This window comes from Pleurodeles waltl, chromosome 6, assembly GCF_031143425.1.
Source record: "Pleurodeles waltl isolate 20211129_DDA chromosome 6, aPleWal1.hap1.20221129, whole genome shotgun sequence".
Taxonomy (NCBI): Eukaryota; Metazoa; Chordata; class Amphibia; order Caudata; family Salamandridae; genus Pleurodeles; species Pleurodeles waltl.
This window is the reverse complement of record NC_090445.1, coordinates 551,095,826-551,109,385: the sequence shown is the minus strand read 5'-3', so window position 1 is coordinate 551,109,385 and position 13,560 is coordinate 551,095,826.

Genomic DNA, 13,560 nt, shown 5'->3' with positions numbered 1-13,560 from the left:
CCACCTCAAGTGCATCCTAGTCAACGCTCGCTCCGTTCACAAACACGCCGTTGAACTCTGGGACCTCCTAGACTCCACAGCACCGGACGTCGCCTTCATCACGGAGACCTGGATGAACGCCTCCTCTGCTCCAGACATCGCCACCGCCATCCCCGAAGGCTATAAGATCTCCAGGAAAGACCGCACCAACCAAGTAGGAGGAGGCATCGCCATCGTCTTCAAAGACTCCATCAGCGTCACCACCTCCACTGAAGACTCCCCTCTTGCCGCTGAACACCTGCATTTTCAGATTCGCACCGACCCGAGGACCACCCTCAGAGGATCCCTCGTCTACCGTCCTCCCGGACCTCGCACCCCTTTCAGCGACACCATCGCCGACTTCATCTCCCCGCACGCCCTCGCCTCACCGGACTACATCCTCCTAGGCGACCTCAACTTCCATCTGGAACAAAACAACGACCCCAACACCACCACCCTGCTCGACAACCTCGGCCTCAAACAACTGGTGAACACTGCCACCCACATCGCCGGACACACACTCGACCCTATCTTCTCCGCCAGCAAACACGTCTTCTTCAGCCACGCCTCCGCCCTTCATTGGACCGACCACAGCTGCGTCCACTTCACATTCCGACGCGAGACCCGCCACCTCCGCACTCAACCCATCCCTCGCCGACAGTGGAACAAGATCCCTGAAGAGCAACTCTTCGCCGCACTCGCCGCCAACCAACCCACCCTCACCACCGACCCCAACGTCGCAGCCCTCAACCTCACAAACTGGATCTCCAACTGCGCAGACAACCTTGCTCCCCTCAAACGCTCGCAGCGACAGAACAACACCAAGAAACCCCTCTGGTTCTCTGACACCCTCAAAGAATCAAAGATAACTTGTCGCGCACTTGAGAAAGCCTGGCGCAAGGACCGCACCGCTGACAACATGACCGCCCTCAAGAACGCTACCCGCAAACACCACCACCTGATCAGCACTGCCAAAAGGAATTTTTTCACCGACAGACTGGACAAAAACAGCCACAACAGCAGAGAACTCTTCAGCATTGTCAAGGAGTTCTCCAACCCCAGCGCCAACGCCAACTCCGTCACGCCCTCACAGGATCTATGCGAATCCCTCGCCACTTTCTTCCATCGCAAGATCAGCGACCTCCACGACAGCTTCGGACACCAGACCCAACCTAACACCACCGAACCCACATCCCCGACCATCACCCTCAACAACTGGACCCACATCAGCACGGAAGAAACCAAATCCATCATGAACTCTATCCACTCCGGCGCCCCTTCGGACCCCTGCCCGCACTTCATCTTTAACAAAGCCGACAACATCATCGCCCCGCACCTCCAGACCGTCATCAACTCTTCTTTTTCTTCTGCTACCTTCCCCGAATGCTGGAAACACGCCGAAGTCAACGCCCTACTAAAGAAACCTACGGCTGACCCAAGCGACCTGAAAAACTTCCGCCCCATCTCCCTTCTGCCTTTCCCAGCCAAAGTATTAGAGAAGACCGTCAACAAACAGCTGACCACCTTCCTGGAAGACAACAACCTGCTCGACCCCTCACAGACCGGATTCCGAACCAACCACAGCACTGAAACCGCCCTCATCTCAGTCACAGACGACATCAGAACCCTGATGGACAACGGTGAAACAGTCGCCCTCATTCTTCTCGACCTCTCGGCTGCCTTTGACACCGTCTGTCACCGTACCCTAATCACCCGCCTCCGCTCCACCGGGATCCAAGACCAGGCCCTGGACTGGATCGCCTCCTTCCTCGTAAACCGCTCTCAAAGAGTCTACCTCCCTCCGTTTCGCTCAGAACCCACTGAGACCATCTGCGGCATACCTCAAGGCTCATCACTCAGCCCGACACTCTTCAATGTCTACATGAGCCCCCTCGCTAACATCGTACGCAAGCACGACATCATCATCACCTCCTACGCCGACGACACCCAACTTATACTCTCCCTCACCAAGGACCCCGCCAGCGCCAAGACCAACCTACAAGAGGGTATGAAGGACGTCGCAGATTGGATGAGGCTCAGCCGCCTAAAGCTGAACTCTGAAAAAACTGAAGTCCTCATCCTCGGCAACACCCCGTCCGCCTGGGACGACTCCTGGTGGCCCACGGCCCTCGGCACCGCACCGACCCCCGCAGACCACGCCCGCAACCTCGGCTTCATCTTGGACCCCCTTCTCACCATGACCAAGCAAGTCAACGCTGTGTCCTCCGCCTGCTTCCTCACCCTCCGCATGCTCCGCAAGATCTTCCGCTGGATCCCCGCCGACACCAGAAAAACCGTGACCCACGCCCTCGTCACGAGCCGCCTGGACTACGGCAACACCCTCTACGCTGGGACCACCGCCAAACTCCAAAATCGCCTGCAACGCATTCAAAACGCCTCAGCCCGCCTCATCCTCGACATACCCCGCAACAGCCACATCTCCGCACACCTGAGACACCTGCATTGGCTCCCAGTCAGCAAAAGGATCACCTTCCGACTTCTCACCCACGCACACAAAGCCCTCCACGACAAGGGACCGGAATACCTCAACAGACGGCTCAACTTCTACGTCCCCACCCGCCCCCTCCGCTCCTCTGGCCTCGCACTCGCCGCCGTCCCTCGCATCCGACGCTCCACGGCGGGTGGGAGATCTTTCTCCTTCCTGGCGGCCAAGACCTGGAACTCCCTCCCCACCAGCCTCAGGACCACCCAGGACCACTCCGCTTTCCGGAGACTCTTAAAGACCTGGCTGTTCGAGCAGCGATAACCACCCCCTTTGTCCCTAGCGCCTTGAGACCCGCACGGGTGAGTAGCGCGCTTTATAAATGCTAATGATTTGATTTGATTTGATCTGAATCCAGTGTTAAACTTGTCTCAGCACTTTCACAGTGCTAAACAACTGGTAGCCATTGGACAGTGCAGTAAATCTCTTGGCTTGTTATTGGATGAGAAACCTAAGAAAACTGAAAAAAGTTGAACTCAAACTGCTAAAACGAATCAAACCCATCTCCATATCTGAACTTCAAAAAAGTAGTTTAGGTCCTCATTCTCTTAGGTTTGGGCTCAGGTACTGCTCTACTCACTGGAATACCCTAGCTGTCTCTTATCTCTGTGAAAGCACCCTACAGCCAATGGCAAGGATGGCCACAGGCTCTAAAACATTCGCCCATATCTACCCCATTATGATCTCACAGATGCCTTCTCAGAGAGGCCAGAAGTATTTTCAAAACAACATACATCAAACTTAAAACACTCCATTTTGGTACTTCAGATTATCATTGACAGAAAGTGGCACCTCAGTAATTCAACAGTGGTCAGATCTCTTTTTTGAAATACTAGCCTTCAAGAAAACAAAAACCCTAAGGCAAACTTGTTTGGGAGGTTAATCCCTCAGACTATTAGGACAACTAGCCCTTATAAAATGGTCAAAAAAGAACTGAAGAACTTGTTGCTTCGAATGTATTGTATTAATATGAATTGCCAGTGTATAGGTTCAAACACTGCCTATAAGCAGAGTTTTCATTAGGTTTGCTGCTTTTAATAATTCTGTAAAGTATGTTTATACATAGAGGTAGGGCCACTCATGTTTTTTGAAGTGCTCTGTCACCTAATGGCCTTGTGATACTTATTTTAACAGATGTTTATAAACCTAAATGTTCACAAATTTTGGATTGGCAGAATAAACCTCAAACACAGCAACAGTACTGTCTGAGGTACATGCAAGCAAAGGAGACTGTTTCTCAGAGTTTGTACTAACACCTGGGGCAAGGTGGAGATGCCCCGACCCTGGAGGTGACAACTGGCACACCAGTCAGCTGCCCAAGACCTTCAAGAGGGAATGGCAACAGCTTTCCTGAGTTTCTGAGCTGTGCTTGTATGCAGTTCATGCATTAACTGAAAAATAATGTGACTTAAGTCTATCAGCTTTAGATGTAATGTCTTATAAACAGGTGCTCATGAGCACATCATTTTCGAACACAGGTTTATTTCATGTTGTGGGACATCACCACATCAGACACAGACTATAAAAAACAAAAAAAGCTGGAATCAAACCTTTTACATTTATGGGTCCTTCATGTAGCACAACATACTCCCATGCATCTGGCTTGTCCACAGACTCCTTAACTTCAAGAAACATCTTCAGACAAATCCTTCAATCCATGGGTGCTGTGGACAAGCTGGTCTCGCCCTCAGCCACGGTTGCCATGTGCTGAGGATGAGACCAGCTGTCCTGTACCCGGCTCTCCCACCCCCCAAGGCAATTATGTCGGGGGAAGCGCTTCCCCTGCCACCCCCTACCTACCGCTTGGTGATATGATGTTGGCGCACTCACAGCGCGCTGACTTCATCAGATGCTGCCGGGGACACGCTGGAAGCCATTTGCTTCCAGCGTATTTGGAGAGAGGACACAGTAAAAGAGTCCTTCTCCTGGGTGTTTTTTTGGTGGGGAAACGGACACAGGGGAAAGGAAAGAGTTTTTCCTTTCCCCATGGGCCTGTCTTGAATGGATTCCTGCTCCACAATCGTGGGCGAAACCCGCGTTCGTGGAGCAGGAATCCATCCAATAGGCACCAGGGATTTTTTTGTTTTTTTGGGGGAGCGACCCCTTAGGCAAGGGTCGCTCCCCTGGGAGCAATAATTGGTCCATGTTTCGGCCCATCCTGGGGGCTAGATTGGCCATTTTTGCGGCCAATCTGCCCCATGTGGGGGTCGAAACCCACTAGGCACCAGGGATTTATGTTTTATTTATTTTAGGGCAGCGACCCTTTGGGCAAAATATTTTTCTGTGTTTCGGACCACCCTCCCCCCGGGGCTAAATCGCCCATTTTTTTCAGCCGATCCGGCCCACAGTGAAGTCGAAACGCACTAGATATTAGGGATTGTTGTGTGTGTGTATTTTTTTAGTTTTTTAGGGGAGTGGCCTCTTAGTCAAGGGTCGCTCCCTTGGGGGCAATAACAGATCTGTGTTTCGTCCCCCCCTGGGGGCTAATCTAGCCCCCTGGGGAGGTCAAAACCCACTGGACAACAGGGATTAATTTTGATTATATTTTTAGGGCAGCTACACCTTGGGCATGGGTTGCTGCCCTGTGGGCAATACACTTTTCAGTGTTTTGCCCCTCCCCCATGGCTAGATCAGCCATTTTTTCAGCCAATCAGGCCTCAAGCAGGGGCCGAAACCCACTAGGCCCCGGGGATTGGTGTGTGTGTTTGTGAGTGTGTGTGTGTGTGTGAGTGTTTGTGTGTTTTTTGTTTCTTGGGGGTACCCTTTGAGCATGGGTGCCCCCCCCCCAAAGGGGGCACATGACTGTTGGCCATTTATGCCCTCTTTGGGGGCAGATTTGCCTATTATTTTTAGGCCCATCTGCCTCCAAAGGGGGCAGAATCCACAAAGATGCCAGGTTTTTTTTTTACTTTGGATTTTTGTGAGGGGGTGGCCCCTTGGGCAAGGGTCGCTCCCAAAAGGGGGTACACAACCGTTGGCCCTTTCTGCCCATCGAATAAGGTGCCAGGGATTGTTTTTGTTTCTGTTGGTTTTGTGTGGGTGGACTAGCCCTTGGCAAGGGTCACCCACTCAAAGGGGGCACATGACTATTGGACATTTCTGCCCCTCTTGAGGGCAAATTGGGCTATTATTTTTAGGCCCATCTGCCCCCAAGGGGGGCAGAAGCCACAAAGATGCCAGAGGTTTTTTTTATTCTTTTTTTGTGAGGGGGCAACCCCTTGGACAAGGGTCACTCCCCAAAGGACGTACACAACTTTTGGCCCTTTCTGCCGCCCTTGGGGGCATATTGGCCTATTTGTTTAGGCACATCAGTGTATTTTGTTTAGGTCCATCTGCCCCCGAGAGGGACAGAATCCTCTAAGACGCCAGGAATTGTTTTTTGTTTCTGTTATTTGTGTGGGGGCCAGCGCCTTGAGCAAGGGTCACGTCCCCCCAAAGGGGAAACATGACTGTTGGCCATTTCCTCCCCCCTTGAGAGTAGATCGGCCTATTATTTTCAGGCCCATCTCTCCCCAAGGGGGGCAGAATCCTCTAAGGTACAGGGATTGCTTTTGTTTCTGTTTTCTCATGTGAGGGGCCAGCTCCCTTGGGCAAGGGTCATCCCCCCAAAGGGGACACATGGCCGTTCGCCATTTCTGCCCCCTTTGGGGGCAGATCGGCCTATTATTTTTAGCCCCCCTCTCGGCCTATTACTTGTAGCCCCCATCTGCCCCCAAAGGGGATAGAAGACACTAAGGCACCAGGGATTAGTTTGTTTTCTGTTTCCTTGGTGTGGGGTGGCCCCTTGGACAAGGGTCATCCCCAAAGGGGGTACACAACTGATGGCCATTTCTGCCCCCCTTGGGGGCAGATCGGCCTCTTATTAGGAAGCCACTAAGGCACCAAGGAAAATGTCTAAATGTTTGGTGGCGGGGTGTTTGTCAACTGGCGAAGTATTTGCATTTGTGATTATAGCGGTTTATTTCTCCTTTTTGTTCTAGCTCAAAGCTTTTGCTTCTGTTCCTGTGACTCCCTGCAGTTTTGGCAGTGGTTGACCTGCAGTTTGCGTAGTTGCATGTTTTGGGTAAGAAAAAAACAATTTACTCCAAATGAATTGTGTTGCCATGCATGAATGACTTTTTTATAACTGGTGAGCTAAATGCAGGATTGTGTTTGAAATTGTCTTAGATTTGCGCACAATAATATTTGTGTTCTCTTATGTGTAATTTTATTTTATTTTTCCTTTTTAGTGAGATATCATTGGTGATTGCTGTGTCAGTGCAGGGTAGTTGGTGGTGAGTCTAGCTTTTTCAGGCAAGTGAGTGGTATAGTTTTTGAGTTTATAACTTTTTGTGATAAAGCCACACTTTGTTTACTACTTTTCTTACACAGTGCTGGTTGTTGGTGGTGCATTTGTCAACTTACTTTTTGGAGGGAGGATCATAGCTAGCCAGAAGATGACCACTCAGCAGTTTGTTGGTATGCTTTTTGTGTCGTCTTCTGACCATGATTATAAGACTGACTCTGCATCTGAAGCAGAGGAGGAAGTGCAAGATTCTGGAAGTGAATTTTCTGTCAGAGAGGAATCATCTGATGATGAAGCCACTCTCAGTGCTGACGAAGTGACTGTTTTAAAGGAGGACACTGATGTGCCAATAGTGCAGCAGCCAGCAGCTGAAAAGCTTCCCATTGGAAGATCTGGCCTCTGGGTTGCCCTAAATATGGGGTAGCCGGAGTTGCCTGTCTTTACTGGTATCCTGGGGTTTAGAGTGAATATGGAACACTTTTTGCCTATCAATTTGTTTCAGTTGTTTATGGACTGAAAGACTAACTGAGCAGTTCTTGAGGGGCATCAGTGCTAGAGGTAAGCCACACTCTAAAGCTACCCAGTGGACTAACACAAATCTGGAAGAGGTGAAGAAGTTCTTGGGTTTAACTTTTTTGGTGGGTTTGATAAGGGAGCCGTCCCTGTCTTTGTATTGGTCTACTGGTCCCTTGATAGCAACAGCTATATTTCCTGCAGCCATGAGTCATAATCGATATTCTCTTCTTTTTCGGATGATGCATTTCGTGGATAATGCTTTAGCCTTGCCACAAGATCACCCTGATTCTGACCCTCTTTTTAAGATCATTTTGTAGATCGGTTTTCAGAGGTCTATGTTCCAGACAAAGAAAGCTGTGGACGCGTCTTTGGTCCTGTTCAAGATTGGTTGTTTTTTAGGCAGTACATTCCTAGCAAGAGGGCACGGAATGGAATTAAAATGTATATGCTGTCTGAAAGTAGTACAGGATATGTTTATAATTTCCAGGTCTACACTGGTACGGATTTTAGTATTGACCCCCTTGGTTGTCCGCCCACTTTTGGAGTCATTGAGAAAATAGTGTGGGAACTTGGTAGATGACTGTTTAACAAAGGTCACCATTTGTACGTAGATAACCTCTACACTGGAGTGCAGATTTTTCAGGGAATTGTTCAGAGTGGACACTGTTGCTTGTGGCACAATCCACTCTAACTGGAAGGGCTATCCAAGGGAGCTTGTTTGTAAAAAAATTGAGAGGGGTCAGTGTAGTGCCTTGCGTAATGATGAGCTACTAGCTCTGAAATTTGCAGACAGGAGGGATGTGTACATGCTGACTATCATCCATGATGAGAGTACTTCCCCTGTGGTTGTTTGGGGTCAGGTTGCCAAAGTGCGCAAAACTTTGTGCATTTTAGATTATAATAAGCACATGGGTGGTGTAGATAGAGTTGATCAGAGATTGGAACCCTACACTGCTGTTCATAAATCTTACATTTGGTAAAAGAAGTTAACTATTCATCGTTTCCATTTGGCAACTTTTAATGCTTCTGTTGTGTTCAAGAATAGTTCTCCAGAGTCTGTCAAGGATGTCAAGGAAGACATTTGTGAAATTTCAGGAGTCTGTCACAGAGAGCCTTGTTGTGGTGGAACAAGCAAGAGTTCCTAGAGAAGCAGTGGTGGAGGATGTGGCAAGATTGAAAGATCGCCACTTTCCTGATCACGTTCCTTCCACTCCCAAAAAAAGACTTTACCACTAAGAAATGTAGAGTCTGTGCCCGAAGAGGTTTCCGGAGGGAGACTCGGAAGTACTTGCCTGATTGTCCTTCTAAACCTGGGCTGTGTGTGGCCAGCTGTTTTAGAAGGTACCACACTGAAAATAATTATCGGGAACTACCGTGGGAGTAAATTGCCTGTTCTGTATTGTTTTATATTTTTTGTTCAGTTTCACGTTGGCATTAATGTCATGTATTTAGTTAGAGCTTTTGTGTTTTTTAGTTCTGTACTTATTTGCTTTTTGTTGTTTAAAAAAGTGATGGTGTGTGCATGGAGTGGCGCTTGGCTGGTGGTGTGTGTGGATTGGCGCTTGGCTGGCGGTGTGCGTGGAGTGACACTTGACTGGCTGTGTGCGTGGAGTGGCACTTGGCTGGCAGTGTGCGTGGAGTGGCCCGTGGCTGGAGGTGTGCGTGGAGTGGCGCTTTGCTGGCAGTGTGCATGAAGTGGTGCTTCGCTGGTGGTGTACGTGGGGTGGTGCTTGGCTGGCGGTGTAAATAGTGACTTGCTGTTGGTCACTACAACACACTACAAGCCAAACGCCAATCCACAGACTCCTCTCAGCTGGTGTGATTGCTGTATCAGGCATGTGGATGTATGAAAGTGATGGGCCCTTGAATGGCGCTGTCTGTTGATGTGAGTGTTGTAATGTGCTGGGCCTGAAGCTGGTGGCATGAATGGTCTTGTGCATGTCACGTATGAAAGGCGTGTGAATGGACTGTAAAGCGGCTGGTGCCGTGACATGGCCTTACAGCTCACGACCTGTGAGTTATTGGTTCCTTTTTTTGGCCTTTCAGTTACTAACAGAGAATTTCATTTTTGTGAAATCTCTTGTTAATAACATTTTTATCACTCACCCTCGTGCCAACTCCAACCATTATGTGTGGTAAAAATTAAAAAACCCGCTCCGCTGTAATCAGGCGTTGAAGTACACCTGTGACATGGTGAGTGTCTTGTGAGAAGCATGCCACTAACTATGTTGGTGGGTGAAGGGTCTTTTCCCAATTTCAGTTTCTGGATCTGGAAAATGTGATGTGTCCACGTTGTGTTTTGGGGCATTTCCTGTTGCGGGCACTAGACCTACCCACACAAGGAGGTACCATTTTTATCAGAAGCCTTGGGGGAATGCTGGGCAAAATGAAGTTTGGGGCTCCCCTCAGATTCCAGACCTTTCTGTCACCGAAATGAGTGTGGAAAAAGTATTTTTTGCCACATTTTGAGGTTTGAAAAGGATTCTGGGTGCCAGAACCTGGTGAGAGCCCCACAAGTCACAGCATTCTGGATTCCCCTAGGTGTTTAGTTTTTAAAAATATATACGTTTACTGGGTTTTCCCTGGGTGCCGGCTGAGCTAGAGGCCAGAATCCACAGCTAGGCACTTTGGAAAAAAGGTCAGTTTTCTTTGGGAAAATGTGATGTGTCCACGTTGTGTTTAGGGGCATTTCCTGTCACGGCAACTAGGCCTATTGACACAAGTGAGGTACAATTTTTATCAGGAGACTTGGGGGAATGCTGGGTGAAAGTAAGTGTGTGGCTCCCCTCAGATTCCAGCACTTTGCAGCACCGAAATGTGAGGAAAAAGTGTTTTTTAGCCAAATTTTGAGGTTTGCAAAGGATTCTGGGTAACAGAACCTGGAGAGAGTCCCACAAGTCACCACATTCTGGATTCTCCTAGGTGTGTTATTGTACAAAGTGTATGGGTTTGCCAGGTTTCCCTAGGTGTCGGCTGAGCTAGAGGCCAAAATTCACAGCTAGGCACTTTGCAAAAAATAGGTCAGTTTTCTTTGGGAAAATGTGATGTGTCCACATTGCGTTTAGGGGCATTTTCTATTGCGGGCACTAGACCTACCCACACCAATGAGGTACCATTTGTATAGGGAGACTTGGGGGAATGTTGAGTGGAAGGAAGTTAGTGGCTCCCCTCGGATTCCAAAACTTTGCAGCACAGAAATGTGCTGGACTTTTTTTTATCAGGAGACATTTGGGAATACAGAATAGAAGAACAAGTGTTACTGCCCATTGTCTTTCTCTACATTTTCTCCGTTGAAATGTAAAACAGTGTGTAATAAAGAAGTGTATTTGAGAAATACCCTGTAATTCACATGCTACTATGGGGACCCCTGAATTCAGAGATGTGCAAATAACCATTGCTTCTCAGCACCTTATCTTGTGCCCGATTTGGAAATACAAAGGTTGCCTTAATACCTTTTTTTGACTCTTTATAGTTTAATAAAATTGCTGCATATGCGGTATACAATGAAAACCGATTGCAAGGTGGAGCTCATTTATTGGCTCTGGGTAACAAGGGTTCTTGATGAGCCTACAAGCCCTATATATTCCCATGACCAGTTATGTCCAGCAGATCAAGTGGTATGTTGCTTTTGAAAATCTGACATCACAGGAAGAAGTTACAGAATAAAACATGGAGAGAAAGGGCTGTTTTTTTACCTCAATTTCAATACTGATTTATTTTAGTTGTTATTTTCTGTAGGAAAACCTTACAGGGTCTGCACAAATGACCCCTTGCTGAATTTAGAATTTTGGCTACTTTTCCAAAAAGTTTAGCTGTCTGGGATCCACGATTGGTCTCACACCCATTTTTGTCACTAAGTGGAAGGAGGCTGAAAGCACAAAAAATAGTAAAAATGTGGTATGTCCCAGTAAAATGCCATAATTGTGTAGAAAAATGTGGTTTTCTGATTCAAGTTTGCATGTACCTGAAAGCTGGAGGGATGGAGATTGTAGCACCACAAACCCATTGTTGATGCCATTTTCAGGGAAAAACTACATGCTTTCTTCTGCAGCACTTGTTTCCCTTTTTTTGCAAAAACAGAAATGTTTGCAGTATTTTGGCTAATTTCTTGGTCTCCTCCAGGGAAACCACAAACTCTGGGTACCTTTAGAAACCCTACGATGTTAGAAAAAAGGACAGAAATGTGGTGTGGCAAGCTTATGTGGACAAAACCTTATGAGGGCCTAAGCGCAACCCGAAATAGCAAAAAAAAGGCTCTGTACAGGAGGGGAAAAGGCCTGGCAGCGAAGGGGTTAGCAGAGTGCCTAATCATCTGATAAGGACTATATATAAGCTAATCACCTAAGTGACAAAGTACTCCCTTCTCTCCTATCTTGGCTAGTTTAATGATTTTATGTTCTCTCCTGCCTGCCCTCCTGTAATGATATTAAACCATCTCATCTCTTTCTTCTTGCCGCTTTTCACTCTTTGTTAGATGTGCGCTATACACGTTCCTACATGCATGCATACATCCAAAGCACATTCCGTTCAAACTAAAATGAACTGTGGCCTTTGTAGGTAAATCTGTATTGTAACACAAAATACGTAGTCTTCCCTTCTGTTCATTAAAGTGGAAGCTTGATAGGAAACCCATTGCTGAAAAGTGAAGATTGTGGCTCTGAATAACAAATCACCACCCGCTACTGATAATATAGAACAGCAGGTAATATGTATGCCAGCTCAGCTCTGAACAATGTTCTCAATAACTAAGCCATTATCTAGGGATGTGAAATTAATGTATTTCAAGGTCACATATTATTCATTGTCCAGACTCTAATCTAAACATGTAAACTGATCTTGACCATTGTAAATTGGCACATATGGTTTTAGGGGAACACGGCCGGCGTGTAATTTAGTTTGAGCTACCTTTGACGGAAATTGTCCCAGGAGTATAGGATATATCTAAGTGTTATTTACATTATTAATGCCCGCAAGTAAGTTTGGGAACATGGTGTGGATGGTGCTGCATATATTATTATCTTGTCAATCGGCCAAGAAACACGGAAGAGTGTCATTTCGAAAAATAGAAAAAACGACCATGAGAAGTGTACATAGAATAGAATACATTTAAAGTGAAGAACAAATGTAAGACAGAAGGCTGGCATGCATTTTAGGGGAATGAAATACACTACAGATGCAGGACTTTAAGTAGGCCGGGTCCTGCTGGTGCTCAGCACCAGCATTTCTAAAAAGCAGGTGTTGAAATGGGTCCTTATTGTGCTCTCTATTATTGCTCTCACCCTCCGGGGGAAAAAAATCCTTAACTCAGCAGCAGTACCACCCTTCACTGCCTTTGAAGTATCTTCAAAGAGTCTTGTTACAGTTCTTTACCAATTTCATCATTACAGAACTGAAGCATATTAAATATTTTATACAAAGATGCCATTGTTGTTGCTTATTTATCTTATGCAACTAACAACCATTGACAAAGCCAATGGTCCTGGCTTGTTGAAAGTGTAATGTTACTTGCTATATTATATATCTGGATGCAGCAACAGAAAAAAGGAGCAAAATACCAGTCTGGTGGCACACTATGCTAAGAAGAGATGTTTTACATAGGCATTTTAAGCCGCACCCTTAATTATATTGGCCACTCTCCTTTGAGATACCACCAAGTTTGTTCATCCCACTTAAAGCCCTGTACAGATGTTAGGGCCTCCAAATAGAATAGATAGTTCATATTTAGATTATGAATTGCATGCTGTGGAAAGCTGCAGAGTTTTTGTGTTTTAATGGAAAGCTCTATAAGCTTTGCCAGTGGTTCTTGGGGATTCGGACCCACCGCCTGATTTATATATTGACATGACAAACATGACAGATATCACACCCGTCGTATTACGATAACCATAGGATATCATGGGATCATTATATGGTGGATGTGCTCCTCTCCACCAAGATCTAATTCAAGCCCTAAAGGGCCTGATTTAGATCTTGTCAGTCCTCCTTATTACGACTGTCTGCCTTATTACAATCCCATGATATCCTATGGAGATCGTAAAAAGGTGGGCAGGATATCCGTCATGTTTATGACAGAGTAGTCCCTCTAAATTAGGCCCTTATTCTTCATTATCAGATATTGACCAGGAGTAAGCGAGAGAGAGAGAGACAGCAAGTGAAAGAGATAGAATTAGAAAAGTTGGGAAGAGAAGAATAGAAAAACAGTCACAAAGGAATAAAGCAGGAAAGAAAAGAAATTTAG